We start from the raw sequence: 18,585 nt of genomic DNA, 5'->3' as shown, positions 1-18,585 counted from the left end.
TGTTTTTAAAGTTGTGTTTTGAAAATTATGTTAAGTATAGTTGTTTTATTTGTTTTATTTGTGTGAGCTTGTTTGTTTGTTTTTATTTATTTAGTTATGTTTTGGCATGCTGGTTTCTTTTGTTTCTGCTGTGTAGTGCTGTTTTTGTTTTTATTGGTTTTATGATGGTTTTATTTGTTTTCTTAAAGGAGGGTCAAGAGTAGTGTTGTGACGGGAATATGGGGAGACCAAGGAAAAATACTCAGGAACCACAAGAAAATACCTCCAGAGATGACTCCATAGCCGAAGCAATTCGGCAGATGACGGAGTTTATGCAACAGAGTGCTAGGTCCCAACAGGCAGGGCCTTGGCCACCACAAGGACCTTGGCCACCACAAGGGGGTCCTTGGCCACCATCAGGAGGGCCTTGTCCACCATCAGGAGGACCTTATCCACCGTCAGGAGAACCTTGTCCGCAACAAGGAGGGTATTGGCCACAACCAGGAGGTCCTTGGCCATATCAGGGAGGGCCTTGGATGTATCCAGGAGGGTCCAGCAGCATGGTGCAGGCCGGATGCACCTATGAGCGCTTCCTAGCGCATCGGACTCCACACTTCGCGGGAAATGAGGATCCAGTTCAGGCTGGAAAATGGATCAAAGATCTGGAGAAGACTTTTGAGGTGTGTGGGTGCACTGAGGCACAACAAGTACTTTACGCCAGCTACCTCTTGCAGGGCACTGCTTCTGATTGGTGGGATACCAAGAGGGTGCTGTTGGAATATGAATTGGGATCTTTCGCTGCGGTGACCTGGCAGCGTTTCAAGAAAGAGTTCAATGATCGCTTCTTTCCCGCATCGGTAAGGAAGCAAAAGGCAAGAGAGTTCTCTAATCTGGTCCAAGGGGGCGCGACAGTGGAGCTGTACGCCCGGAGGTTCATAGAACTTGAGCGGTTTGCTCCTCATCTTGTCGCCACTGAGGAGATGCGAGCAGATCGTTTCCAGGAGGGGCTGCGTCATGATATACGCCGCATGGTGGTCAGCCATCGGATAACCACTTTTCAGAAGTTAGTGGATGTGGCCACCCTTATAGAGAGGGAAAATAATCTGAGTTTGGGCTCCCCTTCAGGGCAAAAGAGACGGAGTTTTTCTGGTGAAGGAAGCAGCTCGGGTTCGCCTCAGAAGTTTGTTCAGCGGACTGGAACCCGATCTCAAGCATCCTCCAGTGTTCGCATGGGAGGACGTATGCCTGTTTGTGGAGTTTGTAATAGAGCTCATGAGGGCGAGTGTCGGACGAGTAGCGGACCCCAGTGTTATCGGTGCGGCCAAGTGGGGCATATTGCTCGGGATTGCCCCGTTAGAGCTCAAGGAAGCCGTGGAGGTAGACACGGTGGAAGAACCAACCCGAGACAAGCAGTGCAAGCCCGGGTTTATGCTGTCACGCCCGGAGAGGTGGACGATGAGGCACCAGCGACCCATGATGCTGGAGTAATCACAGGTATGGATTAATTTAATCTTTTAAGTTGGATTTATTTTTTTGGTGCATTTGGTTTCTTCGTTGTTTTTTTTGGATTTCATGGGTTGTGTGTTTGGTTCAGGAAGAGTCCGTTTGTATGAGTTTTATGCTTGTACTTTGTTTGATTCCGGTGCTTCACGATCGTTTGTGTCTTCCACGTTTGCTCGGGTGTGTAACTTGGTCACGGAACCGTTGCCGAAGGCTATGGTAGTGGCGCTACCCGATGGCGAGATGGTGTGGTGTTCCAAGGTTACTTTGGGATGCCCGTTAAATTTTGAGGGAAGGTTTTTGGATGCTGATCTGGTGGTATTCAAGCTGTTGGGTTTTGATATCATCCTCGGGATGGATTGGCTATACCGATATTCTGCGACTATTAATTGCAGAAGTCGGACAATTAGCTTTCAGCTTCCGGATGGTGATTGTCTGGAATTTGCGGGGAGTAGATTAAAAGAAAAGCCGATGATTATATTGGCGATACAGGCAAGAAGAGAGATTGCATGGGGAGCGGATGCATTCTTGGTTCAGATGGTGTCCACGCCGTCTGAGAAGAAGTCCTTGGCAGACATTCCAGTTGTGGAAGAGTTCCCCGATGTGTTTGTGGATGACTTGCCCGGACTACCCCCTGTTCGGGAGATGGAGTTTGTCATAGACTTGGAACCTGGAGCGGCTCCTGTGCATAAGGCTCCTTACCGCATGGCACCGGCTGAATTGAAAGAGTTGAAGACTCAGTTGCAAGAATTAGTAGAGAAGGGGTTTATTCAGCCTAGTACGTCGCCGTGGGGTGCTCCAGTTTTATTTGTTAAAAAGAAAGATGGAACCCTTCGTATGTGCATTGACTATCGGGAGTTGAACAAGGTGACCATCAAAAATAAATATCCTCTCCCGCGGATAGATGATTTGTTTGACCAACTTCAAGGAGCAGCCGTGTTCTCTAAGATTGATCTGAGGTTGGGATACTACCAGCTGAGAATCAGAGATCAGGATGTGCCTAAAACTGCTTTCAGGTCGAGGTATGGGCATTATGAATTTAAGGTGATGCCGTTTGGGTTAGCTAATGCCCCTGCAGCGTTCATGGATTTGATGAATAGGGTGTTTCAACCTTACCTGGATTCCTTTGTGGTAGTATTTATCGATGAAATACTGATTTATTCCCGAGATGTTGAAGAGCATGTGTATCATCTTAGTCTGGTACTTGAGAAATTGAGAGAGCACCAGTTATACGCCAAGCTCAGCAAGTGTGAGTTCTGGTTGGAAGAAGTTAAATTTCTTGGGCATGTAATTTCCCAGGGTGGAGTGGCAGTTGATCCTAGTAAGGTAGAAGCCATTTTGTCATGGCCACGCCCAACTACAGTACGCGAGATCAGGAGTTTCTTGGGACTCGCCGGTTACTACCGAAGGTTTGTAGAGGGTTTTGCTCGCCTATCCGGACCTCTCACAGCTTTGACTCGGAAGAATACAGAATTTGTTTGGTCAGAGAAATGTGAGAGAAGCTTCCAGGAATTGAAGAACAGGTTGACGACGGCACCAGTGTTAGCACTCCCAGAACCGCATAAGCCATTTGTAGTCTTCAGTGATGCGTCTAAGTTCGGTTTGGGTTGTGTCCTTATGCAGGAAGGACGGGTTGTAGCCTATGCATCTCGTCAGCTTAAGGACCATGAGAAGAATTATCCGACGCATGATCTAGAGTTGGCTGCGATTGTTTTTGCACTCAAGATCTGGCGGCATTTCTTGTATGGGGAAGCTTGTGAGGTATTTACTGATCATAAGAGCTTGAAGCATTTGTTTTCCCAGAAAAATTTGAATATGAGGCAGAGGCGTTGGCTAGAGCTAATCAGTGACTATCAGTGTGAGATCAAGTACCACCCGGGGAAGGCTAACATAGTTGCTGATGCTTTGAGCCGGAAGTCTCATTTGGAGGATGAAGCCGAACCGTCAGAGATGGATTCGTTACTTTATGGGATGAGAAGACTCCTTATAGAGAGTTCGCAGCAAGTAGAGATTTTGTCTTCAATTCTTGACATCCGGGTAATAGATTTTGAAGAATTGAAAGCTCTCCAAAGAAAGGATCAGAAGCTGCTGAACATCAGGAAAAGAGTCCGAAAATCTCGAGGGCCGTTACACTATAGCATGGATAGTGATGGGGTACTTCGGTTCCGAGATCGCAGAGTGGTCCCGAAGGACTCAGATTTCAAAGAACGAATCATGGCGGAAGCTCATGCGGCCCCGTATTCAGTTCATCCCGGCAGTACAAAGATGTATCGTGACTTGAAGAAAAATTACTGGTGGGATGGAATGAAGAAGGACGTTGCCTTATATGTGGAGAAATGCCACACGTGTCGTCAGGTAAAGGCCGAGCATCAGAGACCTGCAGGCATGCTCCAACCCCTCCCTATTCCTGAGTGGAAATGGGATGACATCACGATGGACTTCGTAGTGGGTTTGCCGAGAACACCTAGTGGGAAGAACTCTGTTTGGGTGATCGTGGACCGGTTAACGAAGAGTGCTCATTTTCTGCCTGTTAACAACACCGACTCTTTGGGTAAGTTGACCCGTTTGTATGTCAAAGAGATAGTGCGGCTACATGGCATACCAAGGACTATAGTGTCGGATCGAGACCCGAGGTTCACATCGCAGTTCTGGAAGAGTTTGCAGGCAGCTTTGGGTACTAAGTTGAAGTTCAGTACTGCTTATCACCCGCAGACAGACGGCCAGTCAGAACGCACCATTCAGACTCTGGAAGACATGCTGCGAGCGTGTGTCATGGAATTCCAAGGGAGTTGGGAAAACCACTTGCCGCTCATTGAGTTTGCCTACAATAACAGCTACCATGCGACCATTCAGATGGCTCCCTATGAAGCTCTTTATGGGAGAAAGTGTAGGTCGCCCTTGTGTTGGGATGAAGTTGGGGAGAGTAGGGTAATTGGACCCGAAATGATTCAGGAAATGCAAAGCCAAGTCCGGATCATTAGAGATAAAATGGCGGCAGCTCAGAGTCGCCAGAAAAACTACGCTGATACCAGGAGGAGAGAATTGTCATTTGAAGTTGGTGATTGGGTGTACCTTAAAATCTCTCCCATGAGAGGTGTTAAGCGTTTTGGTAAGAAAAGGAAACTAGATCCGAGGTACGTCGGCCCTTTTCAGATTCTGGAGAGAGTAGGGTCCGTCGCCTACAGAGTTGCCTTGCCAGATTATTTTGGGGATGTTCATGATGTCTTCCACGTATCATCCCTGAAGAAGAGCTTTGGGCAGCAAGAGCCACGTTTCGTCGACCCAGCAGGTGTTCAGTTGCAACCGGATCTCACTTACGAAGTTGTTCCGTCGCAGATTTTGGATTGGAAGGAGCAACAGTTGAGGTCCAAGACGATACCTTTAGTTAAAGTGGCTTGGGGAGATCCGTTGGCTCAAGACTTCTCTTGGGAGCGAGCAGCGGACATGAGGGAGCAGTACCCGTATCTGTTCGAATGATGAAGGTATGTATTTTAATTTTGATCTCAGTTGGTTTATGAGCGTTTATGTGGCTTGCTTTAAGTTGGTGGTTGATTTGCAATTTCGAGGACGAAATTGTTTTTAAGGAGGGGAGGATGTGATGACCCGTTTTTGAGTGTATTTTCGCTGAAATATTTGTTTTTATTTTAATTATATATTAGCTATTTATTTTAATTTATTTGCGTTTTAAATAATTGGGTTTTAATTTAATTTATTTTATTTGAGGTTGTGTTTTATTTCTTTAAGTTGTTTTGTGGTTTTAATCTTTTTGGCGGTTTGTTTCGTTTTCCCGGAGTGAGGATTGGACCTCATCTCTTTTCACATCTTTTCCTTTTTTCTCTTTTTCCTTTTTCTTCTCCCTTCTTTTCCTTTTTCCTTCTTTTTCTTTTTTCTTTTTCTCTCTCTCCTCTCCCGCTCGACCGAACCCCCCCCCCCCGTGCTCTCTCTCTCTCCTCCCTCTCCCCCCGCGTCGTCCCTCTCTCTCCTCCAGCCCAGCGCCGTCCGGCCACCAACCGGACCCCCACCGGTCCCATTTTCTTCCCCTCCCTCCGGTGCGCCTCCCCACCGAAAACCACCCCCAACCGGCCGGCCATTTGGCCGGAAAAAGCCCAACAAGCCTCCACGGATTTCACTCCGATCCGCCGCCGTCGCTCCACCTCCGGCCACCATTTCTTCACCACTTCATCACCGGTCCCTTGCCGTCCTAACCCACCCATTTCCGGCCTCCAACGACCACCGGAGCAGCTCCCACGAGCTTGTTTTCCGATTTGCTCTTTTTGACCATTTCCGGCCATTCCGCCGCCACCCACGGCCGTCCGTCACTTCCATTAGCTTCACAACCATCCCTTGACCATCCCCCATCAATCTCGTGTCCTAGTTTGTCCCCGTTCAAAAGTGGGTTTTTCAGACCCACGGCCACAGTGAATTTTCACTGTGACGTTGCTGTTTTTCCTCCACTTGCAACGCCGCTTGTTTTCTAAAATTGCCGTATAGCGCTGTAAGTATTTTCCAAACCCTATTTTCAGATTTTAATACATATTGCTCATTCAATTATTTACTGTTGTTGGTTGTTGATTCCGGACTGAGTCCGAGGAGTTTCGGGGGTCGGATGGACGGAGGACAGAGTTGTCTGTTTAATTTATTTATGTTGGTTGGTTATTTTATTATGCATTGATTTGACATTTCATGGTGCATGCATGTGTGTTTTTGTTCACGTGTGAAAAGCCTGTGTATTGGCGTGAGTGGTTTTACGGGTGCGTGTGTATCACGAGCCCAAGCCGGGATGGGTTATTATCTCGGTGGAGCTCCTCTGGTCACTCGGGAGCGGAATAAACTGAGTGATGTCCCCTGAGTTGTCGAGAGAGATGACGGGAGCGGGGCTAGGGGATGCTTGGCTACGAACGCGCCGGGCGCGGAACCGGGCATCGCCCTACTCACCGACTCCGTGGCTCTTCGCTGGCGAGGGCTAGAGGATGCTTGGCTACGCACGCGCGGGAGGCGCGGAACTGGGCATCGCTCGTTAGGCGTCACATGCGTGGTGGTACTCTACGGTGTGACACCGGAGCCAGGGTGTGCGGGTGACCCCTAGGGGAGGTCATGGTGCATACGGTTAAAATTGGATAATGGTTTATGAGGCCAAATGGGACTTTTGGCGTGGGCCAGATGGACTTCTGGCGAGATATTGGGCCAAATGGACTTTTGGCGGCCAAATGTGACTTTTGGCGTGTTTTTCAGAAAGGATATGCTTTTGGGCCAAATGGGTTTTTTTGGCGTGTGTGGAAAACTTGGGTTTTTGTGGGCTTTGTGCATTGGGCATGTTTCATGCATCTTGTATGAGTTTTATGTGTTTTTATCTGGTAGTGTTTGGGTTTTACTTACCTGCGGTACCATTCGTGGTTCCGTAGCTTTTGGTGCAGAGTTAGAGGACGAAGAGGAGGAGGCTGAGCCCGAGGATGCGGCTCCGCCGGGTTGCTGATGCTATCTTTATATTTGTTTATAACTGTATTCGTGTTTTGTAATATTTATCTATGTACATTTTAAAGAGCTTGTATTACGTTAAGAAAAATTCTGGTACTTAGTTATGACTTTCGTTATCCGCTGCGTGTTTCTCTGTACACATCTGTTGCCTTGCACACACTCGGCACCCGTCGATGGGATGGTGACCCGGGTTGTCACCATCCGGACGTCTCAATTTCCCGGTGTTCGGGCGTGGGGATTTGGGGGCGTCACAATATTCGCAGCGGATAAATTTTTTCTTTAGCAATATTATGCACTAAACTAAAAATATCCTAAATGCTTAAAACATACTTCATACATAAAGATCCATTGAACAACTAAAATCACCACACTAGTCCAAAATGGTTATGATCTAAAAAGTACTGGAGATGCAACTCCATGATACAAGTAGTAATTTAAGTTATCTACTATATTAACATTGAGCTCGCACCGTTACTCAGTCGACTGTGTCTAGTTGGTCAGCTCCTGATTCTCCTTCAGATCCTGTAACAAGATCTACCATTCAGGGGGAATTGTAGTTGAGATTACCATAGTGAGATTTGATTACAAATCTCAGTAAGTTAACAAAAAAACTTCCATACAGACTAATGATGCATGGATGACAGTAAAAGCATGAATGCATAATCAAATTCATAAGTAATTAAAGCATAACTTGACGTATAACTAACATAACGTAAATTGAAATGTGAACTGAACTTAACTTGACATGAACTTGATCTGAAACTTGAGTTAATATGAACTTGCTCTGAAACTTAACTTAACATGAACGTGCTCTGAAACTTATTCTTTAACTGCTTAAATACATACTCCACAGTTGTTGTGGCCCCATATATTCTACATGTCACAATACAGTTAAATACATACTTCACAGTTGTTGTGGCCCCATATATTCTACATTTCACAATTGCTGTATCTCACGTAGTGTATGCGTCACAATTGCTGTGATCCCATACTTCATGTGCCACAGTTGTTATGGACCCCACGAAACTGAATGTAACTCAAGATGAAACGTGACTGGAATATGAAAAGACATAAGCCTTGACGTAACATAACGTGACTTAAACATAACTTGAAAGACATGACTAACTTGAGATAGGGTTATATCGTGACATGACTTAAACATGTAACACATAATATTTCATAACATGATATCACATGTAACGGAAACATAATTTACATGACATACTTGCAACAGTGAACATGACATGACATACATGTAATAGATAGCATATTTAACATGATGTAATTGCAATATATAGTAATAAGTGACAGAATATCTTGTGTAAGAGATGAAACTTATGACAAAATAAATTCTATTTAACAGACAAATATGTGATAACTTGGCATGGCATGGCATATATGATAGCATACTTACATACACTGTAGTTCCTTTGCTTAGCACACATACACAGTAAAAACTGTTAGTAAGTTAAAAGCTAACTTACATCGATTTTCGCGTTTCTTATGAAAGCTCAAGCACGATTACGAGGAACTATAATTAGTGATTCTAAAAGTTAGAACTAAATCACTAATAATTTGAAATATGAAAAAATACTAACTTAAGAGTAAAATTTCCATTTTACCCTCTACATGTGAGAAAATGACCATTTTACCCATAACTTAAGGATTTTGCATGCTAACTCCAAAAGTCATCAAAAGTCACCAAAAGTCTCATGTAAATTTTATCCTAAACTCAAATATCAATTTAGAAAAATTTAAAACTAATCACAACTATTAAAACTCCATAGAGCCGAAATTCGCATATGCTATTTCCATTGATTTTTGTTTCTAACTTGTTTTGATTAACCTTTTGATCTATGACTTAGAAAAATGTGATCTTCAAACCAAACCATCACATGATTTAAAAAGATGTCCTAAAACATATATAAGCTTCTAATTCAAGATCACATCGTTAAACATTAACCAAAACATAAATTGAGCCAAGAACATCCACTCTTTGGCCTATCTGAACATCTCTTTGCATAATATTTCATATATTTGAAATTAACATCAAATATCTTCAACATAATATTCTAACATGTATGTAAGAGGCTTAGGATCCTCCAATAAAATTATAAAATCCATTGGAATAGGTTTAAACCACCAAAGAATTAAACTTTCTCAAAACAGAAACTGTTTTTCCTCTTCCAGTTTCTAAGTTTATAGATCTAAGAAAATATTTCATCAAAACCTTTAATCATGCAACAAATCCTTAACGAATAATCATATACACAGGTTAAAAATATTTCATAAAAATTTTGGACCAAGATCTATCCATTAGCTTGGTCAAAAACTCCAAAATACAACATATTCTTCAGTTTATCTCCCAGAATGACATTTATAGAGTTTAAACAATATTTGACTGACCAAATGATCTTCAAATGGAACAAATAAGCTATTCACGTAAACTAGACTAAAATAAGAACAACTTGTATGAAGGAAACTTTATGATAAAATACTTACAAAAATTTCGAAATGGGCGTGCAAAAAAATACCTAAAAGCTGCCGAAAGAGTGTTTGGTGTTCTTTCAATGAAAGGTGTAAAGGAAGATGATTTTTTGGGGAGTGGGCTGGAGATATTTATGCACAAGATATGGAAGATGATGAGGCTGAAATGAGAGTTGAGTGTTGGTCTCTCTTACCTAATAATATCCACAAAAATCAGCTCAAGATATTTTTACCCAATAATATCCACAAAAATCAGCTCAAGATATTTTTACCCAATAATATCCACAGTTTTGAATAGACGTTTCGTCCAAAAATATGAAAAATAGTTATTACGCCATAAGACATTAAATAACTCACTGAGTCTAATGGTACAAACCATAATACATTTGACACTTCTAACTATCTCCAATAAACACACTTCTGATACCATAGTGAGTAATAACACTAACTATGTGGTTAGACTAAAACCTATATGATTAATAGATTCATGAAAACTTATGTGGTCTTCACGAGATTCCTAAAGCCAATAGAAATTTTACCATTGAATTTTTAGCGAGCTGCTACAAATTAGAACAGGATTGGTTGGTTTTCCCATTATAGAAACCAGTTTCGGACTGGACCAGATTAGTCAGGACCGGGTTTTCAAATTTTCACATTTTTTTTATATCTCTACCCTTAGGTGAACTCACCAAGCAGATTATTACATTCTTTTCATCTATATAAATTAAAGGATATACATGCATTCCCATCATTGATGACGTGTTTTCCACACTAGTTTACGGGCTTAACAATTTTGCACACAAACAATGTAAGAGCTCGGAGTGTGATTAAACACTTCTGATATCTAAGTCAAATCTTAGTGTAATAGAGAGGATTTTTCTATATATGTAAGAGTGCATGAGAGTCGAATTCTGACCTGCGGCTAAGTTTTTATACTTCCTATCGAGGTGGCCCCATTTCTTGGGTCAGGAGCTTCCATCTTTTGTATAAGGTACCACACCGTCACTTTTAATATTGCGTGATTCTTCTGGATATCGTTCCTTCTAATAGGTGGGTGAGTGCAACCACCAGCTGAGCATTATGTTAGGAATAGTGCCTACTATTGAGATCTCTTGTGTACGTTCCGTATCTGCATATTTGATGAGGTATGGCGCCCTCACAGGACATCTAGACAGTTGCTTCAGAGCAAGCATTGTTCATCTCCCATGCTGATCCTTTTTTCTACACTAGGCCCTATTTCTCCTTCATTCCTTGGTGGGCTGGTTACATCTAGCCATTGGACTTCCTAGACCTGGTCCTTGTAGAACTCGAAATGGTTGGCCAATTCACAGTTAATAGTTTGGTCCTTGTAGTTTTTCACGATTGATGAGAGCCATTTCCTAAGGGCAGATTTTAACGATAAACTAAACTCATATCCAACACAGGACATGGGTGATTTAAGGAGTTTCTTGCCTACTTAAGGAAATAGACACCAATAGGTATTTGCCCCAATGTGTGGGTATATTTTGGTCACCATTCATTTTGAGAGAGAGAGAGTACATCTATAGTGAGTGGAGGTCATGATGACTTGTAGCAATGTGGGCAATGCTACGGTGGCTCATGGGCATCTCCAGTAGTGGTGCACTTGAGAGGATGAGAGAAGAAAACAAGAGATCAAAGAGTTTTCTTTAAGGAAACCCTAACTTGGATTCTAATAGGAAGCTATGAGGTGTTTTTCTAAAGTTAGTATCTATGTAAGTACGTGGGTATCAGGATCCTCCCCGGTTGTACCTGATATATACCAGTCTAGCATCTACAAACTTTCCCTTTCGTTTTGTAGAAAAATCCATGCATTCATGATGTAATGGAAAAGAAATCCACCCATTATCCTTGTGACAGTGTAGATTCATGGAGATCGGTCGGTTATAATCTACTCACTAAGCACATGTATTCTCAATTGAAAATTAGGTTAAATAGTTAACGGTGGAATCTAATCTGACTTACGCATACTATTTATTGTCTGTCACACACGAAATTATGGTTTTCAAACATGATTTTACTTATTTTTCACATGAGAGTTATATTATGTTGACTGATCAAAGAAAGCCATAATATTTTGACAAAGGAAGAGCTATATCATTTTCTATGATGAAATCATTGATCTTTCATCACTAGATTGATTTATGTGTAAACATGAGATCATGAAACCACCCATCTTCAGATGTATTCTTCTACATTAATAGGAGTCCAAAAGTAAGGCTCAAAGATGATAAGGAATTTTGCATACTGGAATAAAAGCATGCTGCATATTCAAAATTGTCATGTCAATGAAAGGAATCCAAAGATTAATCATAAAAATTATATATATATATATTTAAAATTAAAATTTTATGTTATAAATTATAATATAAAATTATTTCATATATAAATATATAGAATATATAAAAATTTCATATATAATTATGTATATTATATATAGAAGTTATATATACATAAAAGTTTTATATACATATATAATTAGGGGTGCACAAATAAGCCGTATAACCGACCCGGCCGATTTAACCAATCTGACCCGGCCAAAAAAACCCGAACCGTTTCAATTTTATTCGGTAGTGGAAATGGCCATACCCGTTTTTGATTTAAACAGAATTACCCGATACCCGTTTGAGCCATTTCTCTCGCTCTCTGCCTTTCCCTCCTGTGAAATCTTTGTTCCTCTACCGTGCTACGACGATGGTCCCATGGAGACCGAAGAAGAAATTTCTGTAGCCTACAAAGAAGTTTACAGCCCCGCCTACAGTTCTGATCATCATCATCGGCATGAACTCGGAGCCCAAACCTCAACTTTCCCACCTCCTCAGCCCCGTCTGATATTAAATCCTCCCACGCAGAAGAAGACCCACACAGGTGGAGTAGGGAGTTACGTCTCTTTTAGATCCACCCACGCAGAAGAAGACCCACTCAGATCTCTTCTCCTCTTTTAGATAGGTGTTTTGGACGGAGTCACTTACCGCTACCTACTTGTCGGCTCTAGCAAGCATACCACGAAAATCATGGTTTTTGTGAGCGATTCCAAGTAGCAGCTTTCAATTCGATTTTAAGGTTCTCCTGTGTTATACAGAGTGAAATTGATTGAAGCACTAGTGGCTCATATGTCACCTGGCACTGTTCGCTGTGGATGCCAAATAGTTTCAATAAAATTGGACACACTGACTTCAAGTCCAATACTTCATATGCATGATGGAAATGGACAGAGGTGGAGTAGGGAGTTACTGGGGACGAAATCGAACCGAAGCCTTTTGGAGAAGACGAAATCAAACACACCAACTCATTGTTGCAACCCTTCTCAGAAACGCACGACTTCTTTTCAGAAATCGTTAGAAAATGCAATGAGGGGTTTTGAGTTTTCTTGAAGGTACAGAGCTATATCTGGAACTTTCCTATTATATATGTGTTTGGTTGCTGAGAAACTACGGCATTAAAAGTCATCTTTTCTTCATCCTTTTTTTTTTTTTTGCTAAAAAAAGATTAAATCAGAAAAGTAAAAAAAAAACGGGTCAGGTAATCGGGTAACGGAATGCGGTTCGGGAATACCAAAGTCGGCAGTGGAAATATTCGGGTTGGTTCGGAACAATGCTTATTCGGGTCGGGTTGAGTCGGCTGAACAATCCTAGTTTCAACCCGTTCTAAACCTGCTACCTTTCTCCTTCATTTCGCCATACACATTGAAGGGCAAAAAGACCCTTTCTGCATCTCATACCGTAGCTTTAGCAAGAGGAAGATGAAGATAATAATGTAATAATATATTCTTGAGAAAAAAAAAAATTGAACAGAGGAAGGGAAATTGAAATAGAGGGTTTCTATCGCAAATATCAATATCAAAAATGGGTTTTTTATCTTCTCATTGGTAGTTTTTATCTTAATCAATCTCAGAAATGGATAATAATGTAACGATAGATTTCTGAGAAAAATAAAAAAAATAGAGAAGGGGAAATCAAAATAGAGGGACAAACTTGTGTTTTAATACAAAAATCTGTGTTTTAATTCTACCATTTTAGTGTTCCTTCACAACCACTCCGATTCCATCAACCAAGTACCATGCCAAAGAAATCTCTCTTCCTCTTAGAGTAGCAAGCTCGACCCGTTACTCAAGCAACACGATGTCGCGTCATGATTTGTGCTAGGGCTAGAGCTCAGGCGCTCCTTCGTTGCCTTCGTGCTAATCCCGAGGCATCTCCATTTCAACTTCACAAACAACGACGAAGAGCACTTCAATTCCTCAGCGCAAAGCTTCCTCCTTTTAGTGGTGGTTGCTGAGCTTGCGGCTGCTGCCGCCATGGCCAGAAATGCTCGAGATCTGGTCCTCATGCCCACTTGTGCCACCTCCATCACTGCAATATTTGAGATTCCTCTATGGATTGATGGGCATTGTTCTTCTTTTGCAGGTGATCAGTTTTGACCGACCTATGTTTTGGATAATAAATGCAGTAATGGGTTTGACTTGCTAAACTCGATTTTAGGTGGGTGGGCCACGTCGGGCCTTCGGGTTGATCAAGCCAGGCCCTTTTATGCACTGGCCTATATTATATGTTTTACAAACCATGCATGATCATGAGTGGATCAAGTAGCTAGTCATGATGCATATAGATTCCAAACCCATTCTACCAACCTCATTTTATATTCCCTTTCTGAAGGATCAAGTGCATGCATATATGTCCGGCCGGCCTAGCCTCTTCCAGTAGCAAGTTCTAATTAAGGCAACCGCTTCATAAATATAGACTTGTCTAGGACTACTCTTTATATATAAATTATACTAAAAATAATATTCTTTTGAATTTTTATTCTATTTTTAATCAAGGGTAATATATTTTTTATTATATTGTAACCCTCATAATTTTAAGAACGTACTTTTCCAACGGTTGCTTTTTCAAATGAATGAATGTTTAATATTATGAGAGAGATTTTTTATCTACTGAGCTAAGTTAGGGCAACCATTTATACCAAAACCCATCGTCATGGCTATTAGGACTGTTCAGCCGACTCGACCTGACCCGAATAAGCATTGTTCTAAAACGACCTGAATATTTCCACTGTCGACTTTGGTATTCCCAAACCGCATTCCGTTACCCGATTACCCGACCCGTTTTTTTCGGCTTTTCCGATTTAATCTTTTTTTAGAAAAAAAAAAAAAATATGAAGAAAAGATGACTTTTAATGCCGTAGTTTCTCAGCAACCAAACACATATATAATATGAAAGTTCCAGATATAGCTCCGTACCTTCAAGAAAACTCAAAACCCCTCATTGCATTTTCTGAGGATTTCTGAAAAGAAGTCGTGCGTTTCTGAGAAGGGTTGCTGCAATGAGTTGGTGTGTTTGATTTCGTCTTCTCCAAAAGGCTTCGGTTCGATTTCATCCCCAGTAACTCCCTACTCCACCTCTGTCCATTTCCATCATGCATATGAAGTATTGGACTTGAAGTCAGTGTGTCCAATTTTATTGAAACTATTTGGCATCCACAGCGAACAGTGCCAGGCGACAGATGAGCCACTAGTACTTCAATCAATTCACTCTGTATAACATAGGAGAACCTTAAAATCGAATTGAAAGCTGCTACTTGGAATCATTCACAAAAACCATGCTTTTCGTGGTATGCTTGCTAGAGCCGACAAGTAGGTAGCGGTAAGTGACTCCGTCCAAAACACCTATCTAAAAGAGGAGAAGAGATCTGAGCGGGTCTTCTTCTGCGTGGGTGGATCTGAAAGAGACGTAACTCCCTACTCCACCTGCGTGGGTCTTCTTCTGCGTGGGAGGATTTAATATCAGACGGGGCTGAGGAGGTGGGAAAGTTGAGGTTTGGGCTCCGAGTTCATGCCGATGATGATGATCAGAATTGTACGCGGGGCCGTAAACTTCTTCGTAGGCTACAGAAATTTCTTCTTCGGTCTCCATGGGACCATCGTCGTAGCATGGTAGAGGAACAAAGATTTCACAGGAAGGAAAGGCAAAGAGCGAGAGAAATGGCCCAAACGGGTATCGGGTAATTCCGTTTAAATCAAAAACAGGTACGACCATTTCTACTACCGAATAAGATTGAAACGGTTTGGAGTTTTTTGGCCGGGTCGGATCGGTTAAATCGGCCGGGTCGGTTATACGGCTTATTTGTGCACCCCTAGTTAGAAACGACCCGAATTTTACGGATTGGATCAGATGCAGCCTAAATATACTTATCCCTAGCTAGCTTATGTATATAAAACGCACCATATATGCATGACTAGTGCCTATCCGGCTGCTGTTCCTCTGTGAATGAAACTTGCTCATGCCCGCCTATAATTGTCACAAAAGGAGAAAAAATAAAATACTTGCTGCGTACGTAGGGATTCTGCTCCTTTAACCTATACATAATATACAATGTCGAAGACTTTTTCTTTTTATTTGGATTAAGTACGAAAGAAGCAAAGAATTTGGACCCCAATTAAATTGGAGAAGATGAACCGGAATAAATTAATAAGAAATTATAATGATCAATAAACCGTATGAGTTTAAATCTATTGACGAAGCATTTATATATATATATATATATAGAAGCATGATGAAGGTACGTGACAGAGAAGCTTATAACCCAACCAAGCAAGGAGAATCAAAAAATACTTTAAAAACCTGTTGACTAATTAGCCTTTCCTTTGATGCATGCTAGATGATGATGATTTGAGAACCTAATCCAACCAGATGCAAACAAGCTAGAAATTAGCAGTCATATAAAATTTACGCTAAATACTTTAGATTAAAATATATTATATAAAAATAAACTCACAAAGTGATGTACGTACTTGAATTGATAAGGTATATATCATGTCTGATTGTAAAGTTATTTTTATAATAAAATATATATAACAGATTATATAAAATTATATCAATTTATGAGTTTACTTTTGTATACGTAACACTTCGTAAAATTTATAATTAGTTTTAGGTTCGTTCCAAAATAAATTTGATCTTCTATTTCCTTATTAATTAGCCATCTCGTTTTCTATGTTATTGACGATAAACCTTCACAAACTTTACAAAAATAAAGAGCTGATCAGTGGCTAAGATCTTTTATATAGTGTGCCAAAATACACGCGGCCATCATCAAGAGTTATGATGGCCAGTAGACTATTTCACTTTAATAATATTTATGAATCCATTAATTATAAAATTTAAAAGGTATTAGCTAAGAAAACAAAAGACACAAATAGGGAGTGGATGGCATATTGATCATGATGATGGCCGTGTCTAATATTTATTCGACAAAGACTAATTCGTGCATTGATACGTGTCTGCATTTTCTTCTTGATCGTCAAGATATATATACTTGCATTTGAACCAGTCCAAGAAATTACCTTAATATAATAAGAATTTGGTTCCTGATGAGTTGTCTTCTAGGTATAGGATGTCACATTTGGTTGAAACTTTCATCCAAGATGATTCACATGACTTGTATTTGATTAAGTACTTAGGAGCAACCCTTCCCAACCATAAGAGGCCACGCGCATTAATAGACTGAGCAATTGTAATCTAGAAAATGCATATACTGAAGATCAGGTAAATTAAATTAATTGACCAACTATTTTAAATTACCATATTAATGTTGAATTAGCATCCCTGCATCTTAGATTATATATCTTTCTATAATAATAAGTCTCTATCCTATTACTATAAGAATGAACAGTAAATTTTCATTCCGTTTCCGCTTACTCTTTCTTTTACTTTTTGTGCATACTGTCCGTGTAAGAGTCCTTCAATCGTGTTTATTATATAAATATTTTAATCGGTTGTGATAATCCAAATCAGTTGGGTCAGTAAACCTGGCCCTGTTTAGTGCGTGATTTATCATAGAAAAATTCTAAATGCAGTCCGCACTTTGGGACTCCCCACGCACGACTAGAAACGAATCGTTTCATTAATAGTCAAAACGCTATCGTTCTATTAATTGGAGTAAAATACATGAAAGAATCTGGCCCAAAATCATCCGAAATCGTCGTCGCCTTCAGATCGAGATCGCTGTCTCCGATCCTTCATCGGCGCGGGACCGTTGTCCCCTTACTCAGCTCGACAGGGCCGGCCCCTTCGATCAGCAAGGCAATCTTCTTTCGGATGAAAGGTTTCAGCTTTCCGTGTGAAAGCAAAAAAAAAAAAACAAACTATAAAGAAATCGACAAAGCCAGCAAAATATCAACAAACGCAATACAAAAAAAAAAAAAGGCCATGGAAAACCTATAGAAACCTACCAGCAGAATATCAACTTGCAATAAAAAAAAAAGCAAGTTTTGCCATGATTTATGAACAAAACCAGTAGAATATCGAAGGCAACAAAAAAGAATATCTACAAAACTAACGAAAACTTGAAATCCAAAAAGACCAGCAGAAAACCGAAGGCAACAAAATTGACTTCGTGTAAATCTACCCATGCCGATATAAATAAATCTTCCCAATAAATCCTCACAATTCCGATATAAATCTAAAAGAATAATTAACAAAAAAAACAAAAAAGGTTCGTTCAATGTTAGAGGTTTGATGTGGTCGGCGGCCAGTGGAGGAGAAGATGATGTCGACTATGCCGGACGGAGCTCGAAAAGTGACCAAAGGCGTTGAAGTTTTACGCTGGCCCGTGTTCTGGTCTGGAAGAGAGAGAACTTTGGTCTGTTGGGAGGGAAGATGAAGTGAAGGGTATTTTGGACTTTTGAACAAAATTTTAGTAAAATGACATAAAAACCCTCCTCGTGCGCACGCAGGCCCCCAATGGGGCCTGTACGTAGCACATCCCATATATATCTTTCTGTACTAAAAGCGCCTATCCACATATCACCACATTTTTATTCCAAGCTTGTCCCTTGGCTTTTATCATTTTTCGTTTTAATCCCTTAACTTTTCTTTCATTTGCTAACACTTTTACTTTTTTAACCTTTTTATATTTTGGTCTTTTTATACAGCTTATAAATAGTGTTTTTAGGCAAATATAGGCAACAATTTTTCTCAAACCATTTCTCTCATCGCTCTCTCCAATTAAATATTAAAAAAAATCAAACACATTAAAATATGATTAATTAATTAATGTTGCGTTTTTTATTAGCCATTAATAATGGCATGGATGTCCCCTAAAATTTTTATATTGGTTAAAGACTTT

The sequence above is a fragment of the Carya illinoinensis genome, chromosome 8 (genome assembly GCF_018687715.1).
Source record: "Carya illinoinensis cultivar Pawnee chromosome 8, C.illinoinensisPawnee_v1, whole genome shotgun sequence".
NCBI classification, from domain to species: domain Eukaryota; kingdom Viridiplantae; phylum Streptophyta; class Magnoliopsida; order Fagales; family Juglandaceae; genus Carya; species Carya illinoinensis.
Note: the sequence above shows the minus strand (reverse complement) of the source record.